The following is a 20,771-nucleotide window of genomic DNA, read 5'->3' on the forward strand; positions in this document are numbered from 1 at the left end:
CCAGCAGGACCCTTCCTGACGACACTATTTAAAGTTAGCCCTTTCCTCTCTTCCTCCTCCCTGGTCCCTATACTCTGTCTCCCTCTCCTGTTTTATTTTTTCTCCACAGTACTTGTCACCTTACAATATGCTACATAATTTACTGAATGTGTTATTTTGTCCATTTGCCTTTTGCCATGACCCCAGTAATATATAAGCTTCTGAAAGAATGGATTTTATCAGTTTTCGTCACTGATATATTTCTGTTACATAAAGAAGGGCCTGATGCAAAGATTTGATCGCTATTGTGTTAATGACACTTAACATTGTAAATTTAGGAAATCTTATAAATTTTTGTTACTGCCTTTTAATATTCTTCTAAGAGTATTCTTTAGGTATAAAACATATTAAGGCATTACTTTTCATTATTGTTTATGGTTTGTTAAAGTATACGAAAAATTATTCATCATTCTTATGAAATGTTTTAACATATTGTATTCTTTTTTTTGGGAGGGTGTCAGACTTTTTTTTCCTTTGGTTGTTAGAACTTTTATTTTAGGTTAGGGGATACCGGTGCAGGTTAGTTACATTGGTATATTGCATAATACTAAGGATTGGGGTATGAATGATCTTGTCACCGAAGTACTGAGTATAGTACCAAATAGGTAGTTTTTCAGCCCTTTCCTCCTCTACCCTCTAATAGCCTGCAGTGTCTGTTCCCATCTTTGTGTCCATGTGTATCCAATGTTTAGCTCCTACTTATAAGAACATGCAGTACTTGATTTTCTTTTTCTGTTAATTTGCTTAGGATAATGGCCCCAGCTGCATCCATATTGCTGCAAAGGACATGAGTTCATTCTTTTTTATGGCTGTGTAGTATTCCATGTTGTATATGTACCGCATTTTCTTTATCCACACTGTGGATGGACACCTCAGTTGTTTCCATATCTTTGGTATTGAGAATAATGCTGCAATGAACATACAAGTGCATGTGTCTTTTTTGTAGAACAATTTATTTTCCTTTGGGTATATACCAGCAATGGATCGCTGGGTCGAACGGTAGTTCTATCTTAAGTTCTGTGAGACATCTTCATGTTGTTTTCCATTATAATTGTACTAATTTACATTCCCACCAGCAGTGTATGTGTTCCGTTTTCTACACAGCCTTGCCAGCATCTATTATGTTTTGACTTTTAAAAAACAGCCATTCTGACTGGTGTGAAATGATATCTCATTGTGGTTTTAATTTGCATTTCTCTGATGATTAGAAATTAAATGTATGTAATTAAATTATTAGAAATTAAATGTATGATGTGTGGAGCATCTTTGCATATATTTGTTGCCCGCTTATCTGTCTTCTTTTCAGAAGTGTCTGTTCATGTCTTTGCCTGCTTTTTAATGGGGTTATTTATTTTCTGATTGTTGATTTAAGTTGCTTATAGATTCTGGATATTAGACCTTTGTCAGGTACATAGTTTGTAAATGTTTTCTCCTATTCTGTAGGGTGTCTTTTTAGTCTGTTGATAGTTTCTTTTGCTGTGCCAAAGCCTTTTAGTTTAATTAGGTCCCACTTGTCTATTTTTTATTTTGTTTAGATTGCTTTTGAGGTCTTATCCATAAATGCTTTGCCAAGGCCAGTGTCCAGAATGGTATTTCCTGGGTTGTTCCAGGGGACATTTGGTAGTGTCTGGATACATTTTAGATTGTCTCAACTTTCAGGGCAACTGCCGACTACTGGCAGTTAGTGGTAGAGGCCAGGAATGCTGCTAAACACCTAAAATACAAAGGACAGCCTCCTATACCCAATTAAAAAATCATCCAGCTCCAAATATCAGAGTACTGAAAGTGAGAAGCCTAGAGAAACTTAGATGTAATTTTGACTTCCTGCATATTTTGCAGCCAAGAAAACTAATCCATCTAGCATGTAACCCCAAAGAATGATTTTCTTTTTCTGCAAAAAGGAGAAAATTTGAAAAACTGAAATAGCTAGAGCTTAGGATCATGCTGACCTACATTTAATGTTTAGGATGGTTGTGTATATTGAAAGTCATCAGTAAATATGATTTGTTTGTAAATGTTTATTTTTTAAATTTTTTAAAATTTTGTTTTATAGAGTTAGAGTCTCACTCTGTCACCTTGGTGCAGTGGTACAATCATAGCTCACCACAGCCTTGAACTCCTGGCTCAAGTGATCCTCCTGCCTCAGTGCCCTAAGTACCTCGGACACTGTGCCTGGCCTCTGTTTTTCCCCAAGAAATAGGGTCTCACTGTGTTGTCCAGGGTGGTCTTGAACTCCTGGACTCAAGCAGTTCTCCTGCGTTGGCCTCCCTGAGTTCTTGGATTACAGGCCTGAGCCACTGTGCCCATCTGTAAATGGGTTTTCTTTTACTATGCATTAGTAAATATGATTTAATCTGTGACATTTTATATGCTTAAAAAGAGATTTTGATAAGAGAAAGTAAAGACTCTGGCTCGCAGAGACATTTTTATGCCTTTGTCCTGAAGTGTGCAGGCAAAGAGAAACAGAAAGAAAACAGAGCAGGGTTCTTTTCCAAACTCTGACTCTTACCAGGTCTGTCTTTTTTGGGGAAGTTACTTATTCTCTCTGTTCTTCTTCTGTAAAATGAGTTGAATTCTGCTTTTCTTAGTTTGTAGTTTTTGGTAGATAAAATCTGATAATAAATACAGGGCTGAGAATGGCTCTGTCCATGCCCATATCAGCACAAACCTGGTAGATAGCAGTGCCATAAGGCAAAGAGGGAAGGTGGTGTCAGACAGAGCCAGGTCCTATGACACATAGCTACCAGGGCCAAGCCAGCAGTAGGCTTAGTGCAGGGGCAGGAAAGGTGGGGAGTAGTAAGATAGGCAGACGCTGGAGGCACCAAGAAGGGTGCCATGGGTGGGAGGAACAGAAAGAGAAAGACAAAGACATCCACTGGTTGGAGAGGCCTCGTCTGCATAAGCACTTTTAAAAGTTGAAAACACACTTGTCTTATTTTGAAGTCCTTTCAGAACAGATCCAAAGACAGTGATTTAAGTGAAAGAAGTTCATATTGGAGGTTAAGGAAACATGGGAGAAAAGAGGGAAACTGAGTCTAGGAAGGAAAGCAGTCAAAAAACATGTTTATCCAGTCAGTATTGTGAGCCACTGAAGCTTAATTCTGCTATGGGATCTCTGGGAGCCTGTGTAGAGCATGTATGTCAACTTTCCTACTACAGTGGTAAGGGAGCTGAGGTATATATACGCCAGATCTCATCAGCCATTTGCTGAGTGCTATTCTCTTGGCAAAGTTATTACTTCTCCAGCACTGGTGGACTTTGTCTGTCAAAGCCATCCAGTCAAAGAAATGCAGGTGCTGGTGGTGGAAGTCAGGCTGGAACACACTAAGGCATTAAGGGCAAAGAAATATGGGCGGTATACTACTCATAGACTGTATTTACTACAATTTATATTAGTTTATTTTTTTTAGTAGATTCCAAATGAGAGGAAAAAAATAATGAAAAAACCACATTGGGTATTGGTTTTATTTCAAGATATGCACTGGAAAAAAAGCAACAAATAAAAGTCTCATCAATTAAATATAGTTTTATTTTTAAGCCAATATCATATATCTTGTAAACAATCCTTCAGAATAAAGTAGAAAAATGTATGCATATTTAAGAACATCTATCTCTATAGGAAATTTTGTCTTTATTTCACATTTTAACAAGTCTTTTAAAAAATTTTAAATTGATGGAGTACATGCGCAGGTTGTTACAAGAGTATATTGTGTGATGCTGAGGACTGGGCATTACTGAGGCCATCACACAGATAGGAAGTTTTTCAGCTTTTGGCCTCCTTCCCTCACTCCCTCTTTTTGGAGTCCCTAGCATCTGTTATTCTAATGTATATGTTCGTATGCACCCAAGGTTTAGCTCCCACTTGTGAGAACATAAAATATTTGGTTTTCTGTTTCTGTGTGAATTTGCACCTCTAGCTGCATTCATGTTGATTTGGAGGACATGATTTTATTGTGCTGCATAGTATTCCTTGGTGTATATGCACCATATTTTCTTTATTTAATTCACCATGGATGAGGACCTAGGTTGATTTAATGTCTTTGCTATTGTGAATAACGCTACAGTGAACATACAAGTACATGTGTCTTTTTGGTAGAACTGTTTATTTTCTTTAATGTATATACCCAGTAACGAGATTGCTAGGTAGAATGGCAGTTCTAATTTTAGTTTCTTGAAAAATCTCCAAAGTACTTTCCACAGTGGCTGAACTAATTTACATTCCCAGCAGTGGTGTATAAGCATTCCCTTTTCTCCACAGCCTTGGAAGCATCTTTTTTTTTTTTTGACTTTTCTGTAATAGCCATTCTGACTTGTGGGAAATGGTGTCTCATTGTAGTTTGGATTTGCGTTTCTCTGATGATTAGTGTTGATGAGCATTTTTTCATGTTTATTGACCACTTGCATGTTTTCTTTTGACACATATCAGTTCATATCCTTTGCCCACTTTTTAATGGGGTTGTTTTTTGCTTAAGTTTTTTAAGTTCCTTATAGGTTCTGGATATTAGTCCTTTATCAGATACATAGTTTGTATTTTCTCCTGTTGTGTAGGTTGTCAGTTTACTCAATTGATAGTTCCTTTTGCTGTGTAGAAGCTCTTCCGTATAATTAGGTTCCACTTGTCAATTTTTGTTTTATTTGCAATTGCTTTTGAAGACTTAGTCATAAAATGTTTGCCTATGCCAGTGTCCAAAAGGATATTTCTTAGGTTTTCATCTAGTGTTTTTATAGTTTTAGGTATTTTTAAGTCTTTAATCCATCTTGAGTTAATTTTGTATATATGGAAAGCTAGGGATCGAGTTTCATTCTTTTGCATATGGCTAGCCAGTTACTCCAGCACCATTTATTGAATAGGTGTTTATTCCCCATTGTTTGTGTAGACTTTGTCAAAGATCAGGTGGTTGTAGATGTGTAACTTTACTTCTGGGTTGTCTATTGTGTTCCATTGGTCTGCATGTCTATTTTTGTACCAATACCATGCTGTTTTGGTTACTGTTGCTTTGTAGTGTAGTTTGATGTTGGGTAATATCCCTCCAGCTTTGTTATTTTTGCTTAGGATTACCTTGGCTATTTGTTCTCTGTTTGGGTTCCATATGAATTTTAGAATAGCTTTTTTTTTTCTAGTTCTGTGAAAAATCATGATAAATTGAGAGGAATAGTACTGAACCTGTAGATTGCTTTGGGCAGAATGGCGATTTTGATGATAGTGAGCCTTCCAATCCATGAGCATGGGTTGGTTTTCCATTTATTTGTGTCATCTATGATTTCTTTCAGCAGTGTTTTGTAGTTGTCCTTATAGAGATCTTTCACCTCTTTGGTTACATGTATGCCTAGGTAATTTGTGTGTGTGTGTGTGTATGTTTGTGGCAGTTGTGAATAAGAATGCGTTCTTGATTTGGTTCTCGCCTTGAACGTTATTGGTGTTTTAGAAATGCTACTAATTTTCGTAGATTGATTTTGTATCCTGAAACTTTACTGAAATCGTTTATAAGGCCTTTTGGTAGAGTATTTAGGGTTTTCTAGATATAGAATCATATGGTCTGCAAAGAGAGATACTTTGACTTATTCTTTTCCTATTTGGATGTCTTCTGTTTCTTTTTCTTGCCTTGTTGCTCTCATGAAGACTTCCAGTACTATGCTGAATAGGAGTAGAGAGTGGACATCCTTGTCTTGTTCCAGTTCTCAGGGAGAATGGTTCCAGCTTTTGCCTCCTGTTGAGTATGATGTTGCCTGTGGGTTTGTCATAGATGGCTCTTACTATTTTGAAGTATATTCCTTTGATGCGTTTGAGGATTTTTATCATGAACAGATGCTGGACATTATTGAAAGCTTTTTCTGTGCCTATTGTGATGATATGGTTTTGTTTTTAATTATGTTTATGTGGTGTATTACATTTATTGATTTGTGTATGTTGAACCAACTTGGCATCCCAGAAATGAAACCTCCTTGATTATAGTGAATTAAACCTTTGAATGTGCTGTTGGATTCAGTTTGCTATAATAATATTTTGTTGAGGATTTTTACATCTATGTTCCTTAGTGATATTGGTGTATAAATTTTTGTTGTTGTGTCTTTGCCAGGTTTTGATATCGGTGCTGCTGGCTACATAGAATGTGTTAGGGAGGATTCCTTCATCCTTGATTTTTTTTTTTTTGGAATAGTTTCAGTAAAATTGATGTCAGCTCTTCTTTATTATCCATCTTGAATTCATCTGAGGATTCCGTCCTCCTTTTTTTTTTTTTTGGAATAGTTTCAGTAGGGTTGGTACCAGTTCTTCTTTATATATTTTATGGAATTCATCTGAATACATCTGGTCCAGGGCTTTTTTTGGTTAGTAGGTTTTTTATTACTGATTGAATTTCAGAAGTCAGTATTTGTCTGTTCAGGGTTTCAGTTTCTGCCTGATTCAGTCTTGGAAGAGTGTATGTTTCCAGGAATTCATCCATTTACTCTAGATTTTCTAGTTTTTATGCAACAAGGCATTAATATAGTGCCGAGTATCTTTTTTATTTCTGTGGCATCAGTTGTAATGTCACCTTTGTCATTTCCGATTGTGCTTATTTGGATCTTTTCTCTTTTTTTTTTCTTTATTAGCCAGTAGTCTTTTGATCTTGTTTATCCTTTCAAAGAACCAACTTTTGGTTTCATTAATTGTTTATATGGATTTCTGGGCTTCAGTTTCATTCAATTATGCTCTGATTTTAGTTATTTATTTTGTCTGCTACCTTTTGGGCTAGTTTTTTCTTGTTTTTCTGATTTCTCCAGCTTTGATGTTAGACTGTTGAGATTTTTGTCTTCTTGATCTAGGTATTTAACACTATAAACATTTCTCTTAATATTGCTTTTACTGTATCCCAAAGATTTTGGTATGTTGTATCTTTGCTGTCATTTGATTCAAAGAATTTTTTGTTTTCTGTCTTAATTTGCTATTTACCCAAAAATCATTCAGGAGCAAGTTGTTTAGTTACTATGTAATTTTGTGTTTTTGAGATTTCCTCTTGATATTAATTTCTATTTTTATTCCACTGTGATCTGAGAATATGCTTGGTATGATTTTGATTGTTTTGAATTTATTAAGATTTACTTTGTGACCAAGGATGTGATTGATCTTCGAGTATGTTTCATGTTCAGATGAGAAGAATGTTTATTCTGCAGTTGTTGTGTGGGGTATTCTGTAGATGTCAGTTAGGTCCATTGCATTGAATTTAAGTTCAGAATTTCTTTGTTAATTTTCTGCCTCAGTTATCTGTCTAATGCTGTGAGTGGGGTCTCGACATTCCCCACTATTATTGTGTGCCTGTCCAAGTCTTTTTGTAAGTCTAGAATTTTTTTATGAATGTTTTATGAATCTGGGTGCTCTAATTTTGGATTCATATATATTTAAGATACTTAAGTCTTCTGGATGAATCGAACTCTTTATCATTATGTAATTACCTTCTTTGTCCTTTTTTAACTGTTGTCGTTTTAAAGTCACTTTTATCTCGTATAAGTACAACCTCTGCTCTGTTTGGTTTTTCATTTGAGTGTTAGATTGTTTTCCATTACTTTGAGCCTATGAGTATTGTTACATGTGAAATGGATCTATTGGAGACGGAACATATTTTAATGCAGTTTTCCACTGTGTGTCTATTAAGTGGAGCATTTAGACTGTTTACATTCAACGTTAATATTGATATGTGAAGTTTTCTTCCTATCGTGGTGGTGTTAGCTGGTTAACTTTTAGTCTTGATTGTGTACTTGCTTTATAGGGTCTCTGGGCCATGTGCTTATGTGTGTTTCTGTGGTGGCAGCTGTTGTTCTTTTGTTTCCATGTCTAGAACTTTCTTTTTTTTTTTTTTGTAGCTCTTGTAAGGCCAGTTTTGTGGTAATGAATTCTCTTAGTGATTGATTCTCTGGGAAAGGCATTATTTTTTCACTTACCAGCTGAGTTTGGCATGAGATGCAATTCTTGATTGGAATTTTGTTTAAGAATTCTAAAAGTAGGCCCCACTCTCTTCTGGCTTGTATGTTTTCTGATAGGAAGTACTATGTTAGCCTGATGAGGTTCCCTTCAGAGGTGATATGACCCTTTTCTCTAGCTGCGTTTAAGATTTTTTCTTTTGCATTGACCTTGGAAAGGCTGATGACTATTTGCCTTGGGGACGGTCAACTTGTGTAGTTTCTTGCAGGGAATCTCTGCATTTCTTGTATTTGCACTTTCATTTCTCTAGCGACATTGGGGAAATATTTGTGGGTTATATCCTCAAATATGTTTTCCATGTTTTCTGCTTTCTCTTAAGAATGCACAATGAATCATACATTTGGTTGTTTTACACAATCTCTTATTTCTCAGAGGCTTTGTTCATTTCTTAAAATTATTTTTTCTTTATTTTTATCTGACTGGGTTGATTTGAAGGAGTGATCTTCAGGCTCTGAAATTGTTTTTTCTGCTTGATCTAGTCTATTGTTAAGACTTCCAACTGTAATTTGAAATTCCTATGGTGGATTTCTCAATTCCAGAAGTTTAGTTTGTTTCTTTCTTACTATATCTTTGTTGTATTTCAAATTTTGGATTGCTTTTCTGACTTCCTTGGATTGGAGTTCAGCTTCCTCTTGGATCTCATTGAGCTTCTTTGCCATCCAGGTTCTGAATTTATATCTTTAATTTCAGACATTTCATCCTGGTTAGGATCGATTGTTAGGGAGCTAGTGCAATCCTTTGGACATTACAAAACACTGACTTTTTCAATTCTTGTACTTCCTGCACTGATTCCTTCTCAGAAGGAACTGGTGCTTCTTTTTCTTTTTGAATTTGCTGTTGTTTTGTTGGGGCTTTTTATTTTTATATTCTTTTTTCCTTGAAGGTTTGACTATGGTATATGGTGTGTATAGTCAGCTGGCTTCGTTTCTGAGTACTTTCATATGGCCAAGACTTTGTATGGTTTCTTTGGTTGTAAATAGGTTCCTGTGGTGGGTTTCACAGGCTCTGAGTGTTGAAGCAATGTGGTTTTGTTTGGTGGTGTAATTCAGAGTGCAGTCCACCAGCTGACACTTAAGAGATAAGGGCCTGAAAATAGGATCTTAGTCGTGCTCTCCACTTTTGTATTTCACTGCATTCACCGTAGTGCTCTGGGGAGGGAAGGCGGGGGCCATATATGACTGCCTCTCTGGTTTCTGAGATTTGGTGGTAACCCATTCAACTACTGGTGCCTTTCCAACATTTACCTTGCCCCAGGGGTGGGTGGGGGGCAGGCTCTAATGGGCTGTGCTTCTGCCTCCCGTAGAGCAGTCCAGGAGAGTCACAACTCCTTGGGAACCCACTGTTCCTCTGTATTTGCCAGAGTCAGAGCGAGTTGTGGAGTGTGTTCACTGGTGGTCTGGTGATGCAGTAGAGGAAGGGCAGAGGATCCCGACCAGGGCAGTGGCACCGTGTGTACAACTGGTATATTTTCAGCCTGGCAGCCCAGCAGGCTTGAGTTCTCCTGACCTGGTGGGTCTCCCGCCAGTGTCTGCACCAGGAGCAGGCCCAACCGGCTAAGCTTGTCATAAGCCTTCTGCACCTAGATCACTGTTCTAGGCATTTGATGCCTTGGGACTCCCTGGGGAAGAAGCTGCAGCTGGCTGTCAGGCTGCGTTCCTCCCGGACTGGTCTTATGAAAGGAGGGATGCCCAGCTCTCATGTCAGCACATGAGCCCATGCCACAGTCTTCTCTGTGTTCTGAGATTGAGGGCTGCTTCCCCACTCAAGCTAAGACCACAGATCTGCAGCTTGGTATCCCTGGGTGGTGTGGTCAAGTCCTGGGGAGTTGGGACCAGATCCAGGGGTTTGTTCTCTAGCCCCTGGATGTAAAGCAGCAGCTGTGCTGCAGGAGAGCAGACTGCTCCTAGACCTCCAGCAAAACACTCAGATGGGGCAATGGAGGCTGTGCTGTGGGCACACTTCTGCAAGATCGTTCAGGCAGGCAGGCTTAGGAGGGGCCACGGGGTTACATGGATCAGATGCACCCCAGTCCTGTGGCAATGGTGGCCCTGCTCTCTTGCATCCTAGCAGACAGCAGTAGCTACAGCCACTCAGTACAGCATGGCACACCTCGGGGCATGAACACCTTTGGTCACATTTTGCTGCAGCTTCACTGCGTAGTGAAACATTTGGGGGTGCATGCAAGTTTGAGCTGTGCTTCTGCCTATTATCTGAGTGGCTTCCCTGCCGGTTCAGAGGTCTTTGGGGGTCTTGGGAAACCTGTAGCTGGGATCCCAGAGGTATGTGGTGGGAGTGTGGTGCCGAAATTCCTTCACTCACCACTTCCTCAGGTCTGGTTCAGTACAGGAGGCCGGTCCTAGTGCCCAGCGACTCTGAGTGGCTTTCTGGCTTCCTCCCTCTTTAATCACAGTGTCCATCTCTTCTCTATTGACTTGATGCTTTCTCACAAAATCTTTATTCAGAGTGTGATGGTTTATTTGATATTTTGGTTCCTCTTGGTGGACAGTTCCCGGCTGTTTCTAGATATCTTGAAGATTTTAAAAATTCTTAAACAGTTGGATAGATAATTTGTTCCCTTAACAGAAAGTTTATTATTGATGCTCTGTCAACAGGGCCTTTGTTTTGAATTGTATTTTTCAAAAGTGGTATTCACTGCATTCCTCTGGGCTATTTATTTCTACTACACATTGACCTTAACATCAACAGTGTACACTTGGGGGAAACACTGCTTAGAATGGCACATAGTTTGTGGCAGTCAACAGAATCAATATATAACAGACCTATATGAGCTCTGAAATTCTGATTCTATCTTTAATAGCTTAATTTTCCAACTGCATTGAGCAAATTGGGCCTGACAAGCTTAATAAAAGACAGGAGTATTTTGTTGGGTATTCATTTAGTTCTTAGGTTTTTTTTTGAAAAATTAGTGGTATTTGTAAGGCTAGTGACTCTGCTCACATTTTCATATATTAATTGTGAAATCAAACATGTCTAGGAAAACCTGAAGATATTCACAAAGTGTTTCTTCATTGAGCTTAAATGTAAATGAATACTGAGAATATAAAGAAAATTAATAGTGCAGGCAGTGTGATGCTGTGCTGCTTTGCAAGTTGATTTGTTTGTCACTATTAAGATACTATGTAATGGCACAAGTCAAGTACTAATGGTCCACTTAACAGCATGAAAATCAACACAAAAGCAGTCATTGTTGTTTAGCTAAAGGGAAACTATACAAACATATGGTTACATAGGACATAAAAACAATTTTTGTTGTTAAAAAAGCAATAATCTTTAACAATATGCATTTAATGAAATAAAGCTTATGAGTAGGCTGTAACTCCCACCGTGAACAAATGCGTTATTTTCAAGATTTGGATTTTAGCTACTGCTTGAGGATTGCTATGGGTTTGCCAGATATAGTCCAAAAATTTTCACTGCATTATAATTCAGTTGTGAGTAAAACTAAGCGTTATATTCTGCATGCACATGCAGAACATTTTATTGCAAAATGACCGGCTGATTTAGTCTAAAATTTATCATCGAGGCTTTTTTTTTTTTTTTCTATTTCTTAGGCAGTCATATTGCACTTTATCCAACTTTCTTCACTTTCATGCCTCAGGGATTTTGCACATGCTAGGTCTTTGAGAGTCATTAAGGATGCTATCATCCCATTTTTTAAAAAACTTAAAAATCATATAGACTGATTTAGATTAAATATAATTATTATATTTTCAACAGAAATATTTACAAAGGGCATTCAGTAGCTTTATTACAGTCTTCATACCACCAGCAAAGAGAATGTTAACATTATCCTGAAATTTTTAAACAAGAAAACCCAGCTGGCCGGGCATGGTGGCTCAAGCCTGTAATCCCAGCACTTTAGGAGGCCGAGGCGGGCGGATCACAAGGTCAGGAGATCGAGACCATCCTGGCTAACACAGTGAAACCCCGTCTCTACTAAAAATACAAAAAATTAGCCGGGTGTGGTGGCAGGCGCCTGTAGTCCGGTCCCAGCTACTCGGGAGGCTGAGGCAGGAGAATGGCCTGAACCTGGGAGGCGGAGCTTGCAGTGAGCCGAGATCGTGCCACTGCACTGCAGCCTGGGTGACAGAGCAAGACTCCGTCTCAAAAAAAAACAAAAAAAACCCAAAAACAAAAAAATGGTAAGACAAGAGTAATTGACATACATTAAGGATATACAGAAATCTTGATGTTAGTATTTGGAATTCAGATTCTTCCCTCTTATTTATTTATGCCTCCATTTTTCCATCTGATTAACATATTTGTTAGGTACTCTGTTTCCAGTATTAGTACAGATACATCATGCAGCTCATCATCTAGTGGGGATACATAATATGATATCGGTTAGCCTCAAGTCTCAGTCTTCAGAGCCTCGCTTCTTATTGAGTTACATGATATTTGAGGCTGGAATTGTTTTAGAATTTTGCCTCAGCACCATGGTCATTTTATGGCTGTGACACTGCGTCTGATGTCTTTCAAACTCTGCCTTAATCTTTATATTCCTTTTTATTTTTTCATATTTGTGTCTGTCTAGTTAGCTTTGGTAGAACTCCATCTTTAGCATCTGTTGTTGCCGCTCATTCCTTCTTTCCACCTGGTTTTAATTTTTAGTGTCACCATTTAAACTACATGCATTCTTGATCCTAACGTCTGACTGAATCTTGATTGCCAGCCCAGACTGCTCTTACACTTCCCTTCAACTGTTGCTGCCTATCTATGATCCTGCCAATTAATTACAACGAAGAACCTTGTGATTTGTACCCTTACTTCATGACAAAGCACTTCACACGTGGCAGATACTAAATAAATGATACTGCATAGATAAATAAATCTTTATTTGCAAATAGGAACTCAAATTATATCTTTAGCCTTTCAAAATGTTAAGTATATCAGAAAAAAATTGTTTTCCCTGCTAACATTTGTTTGTAATTAAAACCACATGCACAGAGGGATTATAGAACTGCATAATGAGAATGTGTTTTAATATGTCAAACTTCATCTAATACAGTTAATTATTCTCTGAGTATCAAGAAGAAATATTACATCAGAGGAGAAAGGGTAAGAACAAAAAGAGAAGAATCAGTCCTCCCACAGAGAAAGGGATAAATTACCTGTTAACTTTTTCATATTCTTTAATTTTTTTCCTATTAGGAAAATTGTGTAGTACATTGGAAAGAGTCCTGTGGTCTTAAAAAAACCAAAGATATTATTTTCATCGTATCAATAAAGTTGAGTACAATTATATTGAAGATACTCATAATTATATACATTCAGGATTGAAAAAAGCGTTTCTCATTTATAACTCTACAATTTCAGAATAAGATGTACATTTCAATAACTCAGAAAAATTGTTTTCAATGCATGTTTATCAAGCATCATTAGGTTTTGACTCCATATAATGCTAGTCTATGACTTTAGTAAGTTTTTCGTAGCCTTACATAAAATAAACATTCAAAAACTAACACTTCAGTATTTTTTTTTTAACTTTTAGGTTCAAGGGTACATGTGCAGATCTGTTATATAGCTAAATTGTGTGTCACAGGGGTTTGATGTACAGATTATTTCATTGCCCAGGTAATCAGCATAGTACCCGATGGGTAGTTTTATGATCCTCACCCTCAAGTACTCCCTAGTATCTATTGTTTCTGTCTTTGGTCTTTTGTTTTTGTTTGAAATAAAAATTTATTCTCAGAATAACGCACAAAAGCGCACATTGAGGCTGCTGTTAGGAGATTTCCCTCCCTTCCATTTCCTCCTTCTCCTCTCCTCTCTGTATGCCAGGGAGGACACAGTTGAAGGAAACGTGCAATCACAAACAACGATCAGCTGTAAACACAAAAAAGTTTGGTCCAAAAGAACTCAGCGCAATTAATCCAGTTACTTTGTAGAATTTCAGTGGGTAGGATTAAGATACTGCAGATGTAGTGTTTCCAAGAGCGGTTTGTCAGTGCACCAGGGGTCGCCTGCTTGAGGGAGTTGAGGACTGAGTGCATGCAGGAGACCTCTTTGGCCTGCTTGCTGACTTGGGGTTACAGTCAAACAACTGGGCCACCTGTTACCACCCAGTGTGGGGGGATGACTCGTCAATGTCATTTACAAAATCTTCTGCCCTGTAGTTTGCCTTTCTTTTCTGTAGCTGCTCGTCTTGCACGCCATTCTTCTAGCTCATTTATCACTTTTTCTTTCCACTCTGCTTCTTGCTTCTGAGAATAAGCAGCAAGGGCTTCTAAGCATTCCATTTTCTCTTCTTTCCATCTGCATATATTTTCAGGCTGGATTGGAATTGATCCACTTGTGAAATAGCTGCATAATTGTCTCTTGGACCATTACTTTCCTGGTAGTAGTCACCATCATCACTCCGTCAACAGCATCTGGACTCCCAGCTGTTCACCTTGTGGCTGGGGCCTGGGGGTGACACCATCCAGGATGTCGAAGGCGACCTTGTTGTTCTTGATACCCGTAGTCTTGCTCTCTTGCTGTGCCAAGAAGGCCGCAGCTGGGTCTTCTTCACTGGCGCCAGCCACTCCGTTCCCCAGGACAGGATCCCCAGGGGTGCCAGCAGGGACACCGAATGGATCTTGCTCAGCCATGTCGTGCAATTTAACGACACAGACACCAACCCACCAACACCGTGCCTGGCAATCGTGGCTGTGGTAGTGTCTGGGAGATGTTGTTCCTTTCTTTGTGTCTATATGTACTCAGTGTTTACCACCCACTTGAAAGTGAGAACATGGCTCTATTTGGTTTTCTGTTCCTGTGTTAGTTTGCTTAGGATAATGGCATCCAACTCCATTCATGTTTCTGCAAAGCACATGATCTCATTCTTTTTTATGTCTGCTTAATAGTCCATGGTTGTGTGTGTGTGTGTGTGTGTGTGTGTGTATATAAATATATATATATATATGCGCCACATTTTCTATATCTGTTCTGCCATTGATGGACATTTAGGTTAATTCCATTTCTTTGCTCCTGTTAATAGTGCTATGATGCACATACACATCTCTGTGTCTTTATAGCAGAACAATTTATATTTTTTGGGGTGTATACACAATAATGGGATTGCTGGGTCAAATGGTAATTAATTCTGTTTTAAGCTCTTTGAGAAATCGCCGGACTGCCTTCCACATTGGCAGAACTAATTTACACTCCTACTGGCAGTGTATAAACTTTCTTCTCTTCCACAATCTCGCCAAAATCTATTATTTTATGTCTTTTTAATAGCCATTCTGATTGGTGTGAGGTAGCATCTCGTGGTTTTGATTTGCATTTCTGTAATGATTAACGCTGTTGAGCATATCTTCTTATGCTGTGGGCCACATGTATGTCTGCTTTTGAAAAGTGTCGGTTCATGTCCTTTGCCCACTTTTAAAGGGAGTTTTTTTTTTGCTTATTTAAGTTTCTTAAAAATTCTGAATATTAGACCTTTGTCAAATGCATAATTTGCAGCCACTTTCTCCTATTCTGTAGGTTGTCTGTTTGTGCTGTTGATAACTTCTTCTGGTGTGCAGAAACTCTTTAGTTTAATTATGTCCCATTTGCCAATTTTTCTTTTTCTTGCAGTTGCTTTGAGTGTCTTCATCGTGAAATCTTTGCCAGATCCCATCTCCAGAATGGTATTTCCTGGGTTATCTTCTAGGAGTTTTATAGTTTTGGTTTTACATTTAAGTATTTCATCCATCTTGAGTTGATTTTTATGTATAGTGTAACGAAGGGATCCAGTTTCAATCATCTGCATATGGCTAGCAAGTTATCCCAGCACCCCTTACTGAATAGGGAATCCTTTCCCCATTGTTTGTTTTTGTCAAGTTTGTCAAAGATCAGATAGTTGTAGGTGTGCAGCATTACTTCTGTGCTCCTTATTCTGTTCCATTGGTCTGTGTGTCTATATTTGTACCAGTACAATGGTGTTGTGGTTACTGTAGCATTGCAGTATAGTTTGAAGTCTGGTAATGCCAAATGCTTCCAGCTTTGCCCATTTAGCTTAGGATTGCCTTGGCTATTCAGGCTATTTTTTGGTTCCATATGAATTTTAAAATAGTTTTTTTCCTAATTCTGTGAAGAATGTCCTTGGTAGTTTGATAGAAATATCACTGAATTTGTGGATTGCTTTGGGCAGTGTGGCCATTTTAACTATAGTGTTTCTTCCTTATCATGAACATGGAATGTTTTTCCATTTGTTTGTATCATCTCTGATTTCTCTGAACAACATTTTATAATTATGACATATTGCAGAGGTCTTTTACCTCCCTGGTAACCTGTATTCTTAAGTATTTTTTTCTTTTTGTGGCAGTTGTGAATGGGATTTCATTCTTAATTTGGCTTTCACCTTGGATGTTGTTGGTGTATAGGAATGCTATTGATTTTTCTGCATTGATTTACTATCCTAAAACTTTGTTGAAGTTGTTTAGCAGATCAAGAAGCTTTTGGACAGAGACTATGGGGTTTTCTAGATAGAGAGTTAAATTGTCTGCAAACATAGATAGTTTGACTTCCTCTCTTTTTATTTTGATGCCTTTTATTTCATTCTCTTGCCGGATTTCTCTGGCTAGGAATTAACAGTACCATGTTGCATTGGAGTGGTAAGAGAAGGCATCTTCATCTTGTTCCAGCTTTCAAGGGGAATGTTTCCAGCTTTGCCCATTCACTATGATGTTGGCAGTGGGTTTTTCATAGAGGGCTCTTATTTTTTTGAAATATGTTCCTTCAGTGTCTAGTTTGTTGAGGGTTTTTAACATGAAGGAATATTGAATTTTTTTTGAAAACCTTTCCTGTATGAAGATGATCAGGTGGTTTTTGTTTTTGTTTGGTTTTTGTTTTGAGACAGAGTCTCGCTCTGTTGCCTAGGCTGGAGTTGAGTAGTGTAATCTTGGCTCTTTGCAACCTCTGCCTCCTGGGTTCAAACAATTCTCTTGCCTCAGCCTCACCCAAGTAACTGGGATTACAGGTGCTTGCCACCATGCCTGGCTAATTTTTGTATTTTTAGTAGAGACAGGGTCTCACCATGTTGTCCAGGCTGGTCTTGAATTCTTGGCCTCAAGTGATCCACCCACCACGGCTTCCCAAAGTGCTGGGATTACAGTTGTGAGCCACCACGCCTGGCATATGTGGTTTGTTTTATTAGTTCTGTTACGTTGTGCATCACATTTATTGATTTGTGTATGTTGAACCAACATTGCATACCAGGGATAAAGGCTACTTGATCATGGTGGATTAACTTTTTGATGTACTGCTGGATTTAGTTTGCTAGTATTTTGTTGAGGATTTTTGGATCCATGTTCATAAAAAAATATTGGCCTACTGTTTTCTTGTTTTGTTGTTTCTCTGTTAGTTTTTGGTATCAGGATGATGCTAGCCTCATAGAATGAGTTTGGGAGGAGACCCCCTTGTTTTTGTTTTTGTTTTTTTTTTTTTGCAATAGTTTCAGTGGGAATGGTACCAGCTCTTCTTTATGCATCTGGTAGAATTTGGCTTTGAATCCACCTGGTCCTGGGCTTTTTCTTGTTGTTAGGCTTTTTATTACTTACTCAATTTCAAAACTTATTATTGGTCAGTTCAGGGATTCAGTTTCTTCCTGGTTCAGTCATGGGAGGTTGTATGTTTCCAGGAATGTATCTATTTCTTCTAGGTTTTTTGCTTGTGTGCATAGAGGTGTTTGTAGTAGTTTCTGAGGGCTTTTTTTAAAAAATATTTCCATGGAGTCAGTCGTAGCACCCCCTTTGTCATTTCTGATTGAGTTTATTTGGATATTGTCTCTTATTTTAGTAGTCTAGCTAGTGGTCAATTTACTAGTTTTCCACTATTGGACTCTGTGGTTATGTCAGTCTCTTCATAGGTCTCTAAGAACATGTGTTCCTCTATTGGGTGCATATATGTTTAAGATAGTTAGATCCTCTCGTTGAATTGAGCCCTTTACCACTATGTAAAGGGCTTGTCTTTCTTGATCTTTGTTGCTTTAAAGACTGTTTTGTCTGAAATTGGAATACCAAACTCTGCTTTCTTCTGTTTTCCATTTGCTTGGTAGATTTTCCTCCATCTTTTCACATTGAGCCTATAGATGTCACTGCGTGTGAGATGGATCTGTTGAAGACAGCTTACCATTGGTTCTTGATTCTTTATTCAGCTTGCTACTTTGTGCCTTTTAATTGGGGCATTTAGCCTGTTTACATTCAAGGTTGATACTGATACGTATCGATTTGATCCTGTCATCCTACTGTTAGCTGGTTATTACGTAGACTTGTTTGTGTGGTTGCTTTACAGTGTCACTGGTGTATGTATTTAAGTATATTTTTATAGTGGCCAGTAACAGTCTTTTCTTTCCACATTTACTACTCCCTTCAGAACCTCTATTGAGGTGGTTCTGGTGGTCATGAATTCCCTTTCAGAAAAGGTTGTTTTACTTATTTGCTTATGAAGCTGAAGTTGGCTGGATATAAAACTCTTGGTTGGAAGTTCTTTTTTTTTTTTTTTTTTTTTTTTTTAAAGAATGCTGAATATAGGTTGAATCTCTCCTGGCTTGTAGGGTTTCTGCTGTTTTAAGCCTTATTGGGGGTTTCCTTTATAGGTGATCTGGCCCTTTTCTCTAGCTGCCTTAACTTTTTTTTTTCCTTTCATTTTGACCTTAGAGAATCTCATGTGTCTTGGGATGGTCATCTTGTATAGCATTTCACAGGGGTTCTCTGCATTTCCTGACTCTGAATGTTGGCCTCTCTGGCAAGCTTGGGGAAATCTTCACGGATGATATTCTGAAATACACTTTCGAAGTTGCTTGCTTTCTCTCCCTTACAGGGACACCAGTGAGTCTTAGATTTGGTTCCCTTTACATAATCCCATATTTTACATAGGTTCTGTTCATTCTTTATTGTTTTTTCTTCATTTCTGAATGAGTTATTTCAAAGAGCCAGTCTTTGACCTCTGACATTCCTTCCTCAGCTTGCTCAATTGTGCTGTTGATACTTGCGATTGTATTCTGAAATTCTCTGAGATTTTCAGCTCTATCAATCAGCTCAGTTTAGTTCTTTGTTGAGATAGCCATTTTGTCTTTCATCTCCTGTATAATTTTATTGTATTCCTTAGAATCCTTGCACTGGGTTTCAACTTTCTCTTGAATCCTGGTGATGTTCGTTTTTATCCATATTCCATGTTGTATTTCTGTTATTTTAGCCTGGTTAAGAACCATGTTGGCCGGGCACAGTGGCTCATGCCTGTAATTCTAGCACTTTGGGAGGATGAGGCGGGCAGATCACCTGAGGTCAGGAGTTTCATACCAGCCTGGCCAACATGGTGAAACCTTGTCTCTACTAAAAATTCAAAATTAGCCAAGCATGGTGACGTGCGCCGTTAATCCCAGCCACTCAGGAGGCTGAGACAGGAAAATCACTTGAACCTGGGAGGCTGCAATAAGCCGAGATCATGCCATTGCACTCCAGCGTGAGCAACAAGACGGAAACTCCATCCAAAAAAAAAAAGATTGTTGGGGAACTAGTGTGGCCATTTGGAGGTAAGAAGACACTCTGGCTTTTTGAATTGCCAGAGTTCTTGCACTGGATGTTTTTATCTTCGTGGGCTGATGTCCCTTCAATCTTAGAAGCTGTCATCCTTTGGATGAGTTTTTTGTTCTTTTATCCACTTTGATATCCTTGGGGCCTTGATTATGGTATAAGGTGGGCATGGTTGACTGGCTTTGATTCTGGAAGATTTTGGGGGGCCATGGCTTAACTCAGGACTCCCAAGCTGCATGCCCTAACTCTGGGGGGCTGGTTTCAGGCCCTAGCTTTGTTCTCTGGTCCCTCCTGATTACTGGAGGGGGTGAGTTGTTCCCAGATCGCTGGTCACAACACTCCCATGAGTGGTGTCAGCCAAAATGCTTCATAGGAAGGTGGCAGTGAGATTTGTGCTGGTTCACTTATGCCAGCAGCAGCAGCAGCCTGGCAGGGTGCATGCTCGTTGCCCAAGCTGAGGTATTGGGTGTGCTGGTGTGGTGGCATCCAAGCATGTGTTTGCACCATTGCCAGTGTCATAGCAGGGGTGGAGATCTTTTGGGCATGTGCCCTCCGTTCACACTGGCAGCAGTGGCAGCACAGCAGTGGCAGCGCAGCGTTTGCGGAGAGGCCACTAGTGTCAGTGCAGTGGTGGTGTCAGTGGAAAGATCGGGTACAGGAAGGCATGCAGTTAGCACCATCTGATATGGTTTGGTTGTGTCCCCACCTAAATCTCATCTTGAATTTTAACTCCCACGGTTCCCACATGTCATGGGAGGGACCCAGTGTGAGGTAATTGAATCATGGGGGTAGGTCTCTATCATGCTATTCTCATGATAGTGAATAAGTCTTATGAGATTTGATGGTTTTATAAACAGCAGTTCCCCTGCATTAACTCTCTCTTGCCACCATCCATGTAAAACGTGACTTGTTCCTCCTTGTCTTCTGACATGATTGTGAGGCCTCGCCAGTCACGTGGAACTGTAAGTCCATTAAACCTCTTTTTCTTCCCAGGCTTGGGTGTGTCTTTATCAGCAGTGTGAAAACGGACTAATACAGTAAATTGGTACTGGTGGAGTGGGGCAATGCTGAAAAGCTACCCAAAAATGTGGAAGTGACTTTGGAACTTGGTAACAGGCAGAGTCTGGAAAAGTTTGGGGGCTTTAGAAGAAGACAGGAAAATGTGGGAAAGTTTGTAACTCCCTAGAGACTTGTTGAATGGCTTTGATCAAAACGCTGATAATGATATGAACAATGAAATCCAGACTAAGGTGGTC

General features: G+C 38.9%; 1 protein-coding gene and 1 pseudogene across 8 annotated transcripts in view; one reads left to right on the plus strand and one right to left on the minus strand.

Annotated features, from left to right (window-relative positions):
- TUSC3 (tumor suppressor candidate 3) overlaps window positions 1–20,771 on the plus strand; it is a 367,133-nt gene that overhangs the window by 252,411 nt on the left and 93,951 nt on the right. The window lies entirely within an intron of this gene.
- On the minus strand, window positions 13,962–14,607 carry LOC134810665 (clathrin light chain A-like; annotated as a pseudogene).

Source organism: Pan troglodytes, chromosome 7 (genome assembly GCF_028858775.2).
Source record: "Pan troglodytes isolate AG18354 chromosome 7, NHGRI_mPanTro3-v2.0_pri, whole genome shotgun sequence".
NCBI classification, from domain to species: domain Eukaryota; kingdom Metazoa; phylum Chordata; class Mammalia; order Primates; family Hominidae; genus Pan; species Pan troglodytes.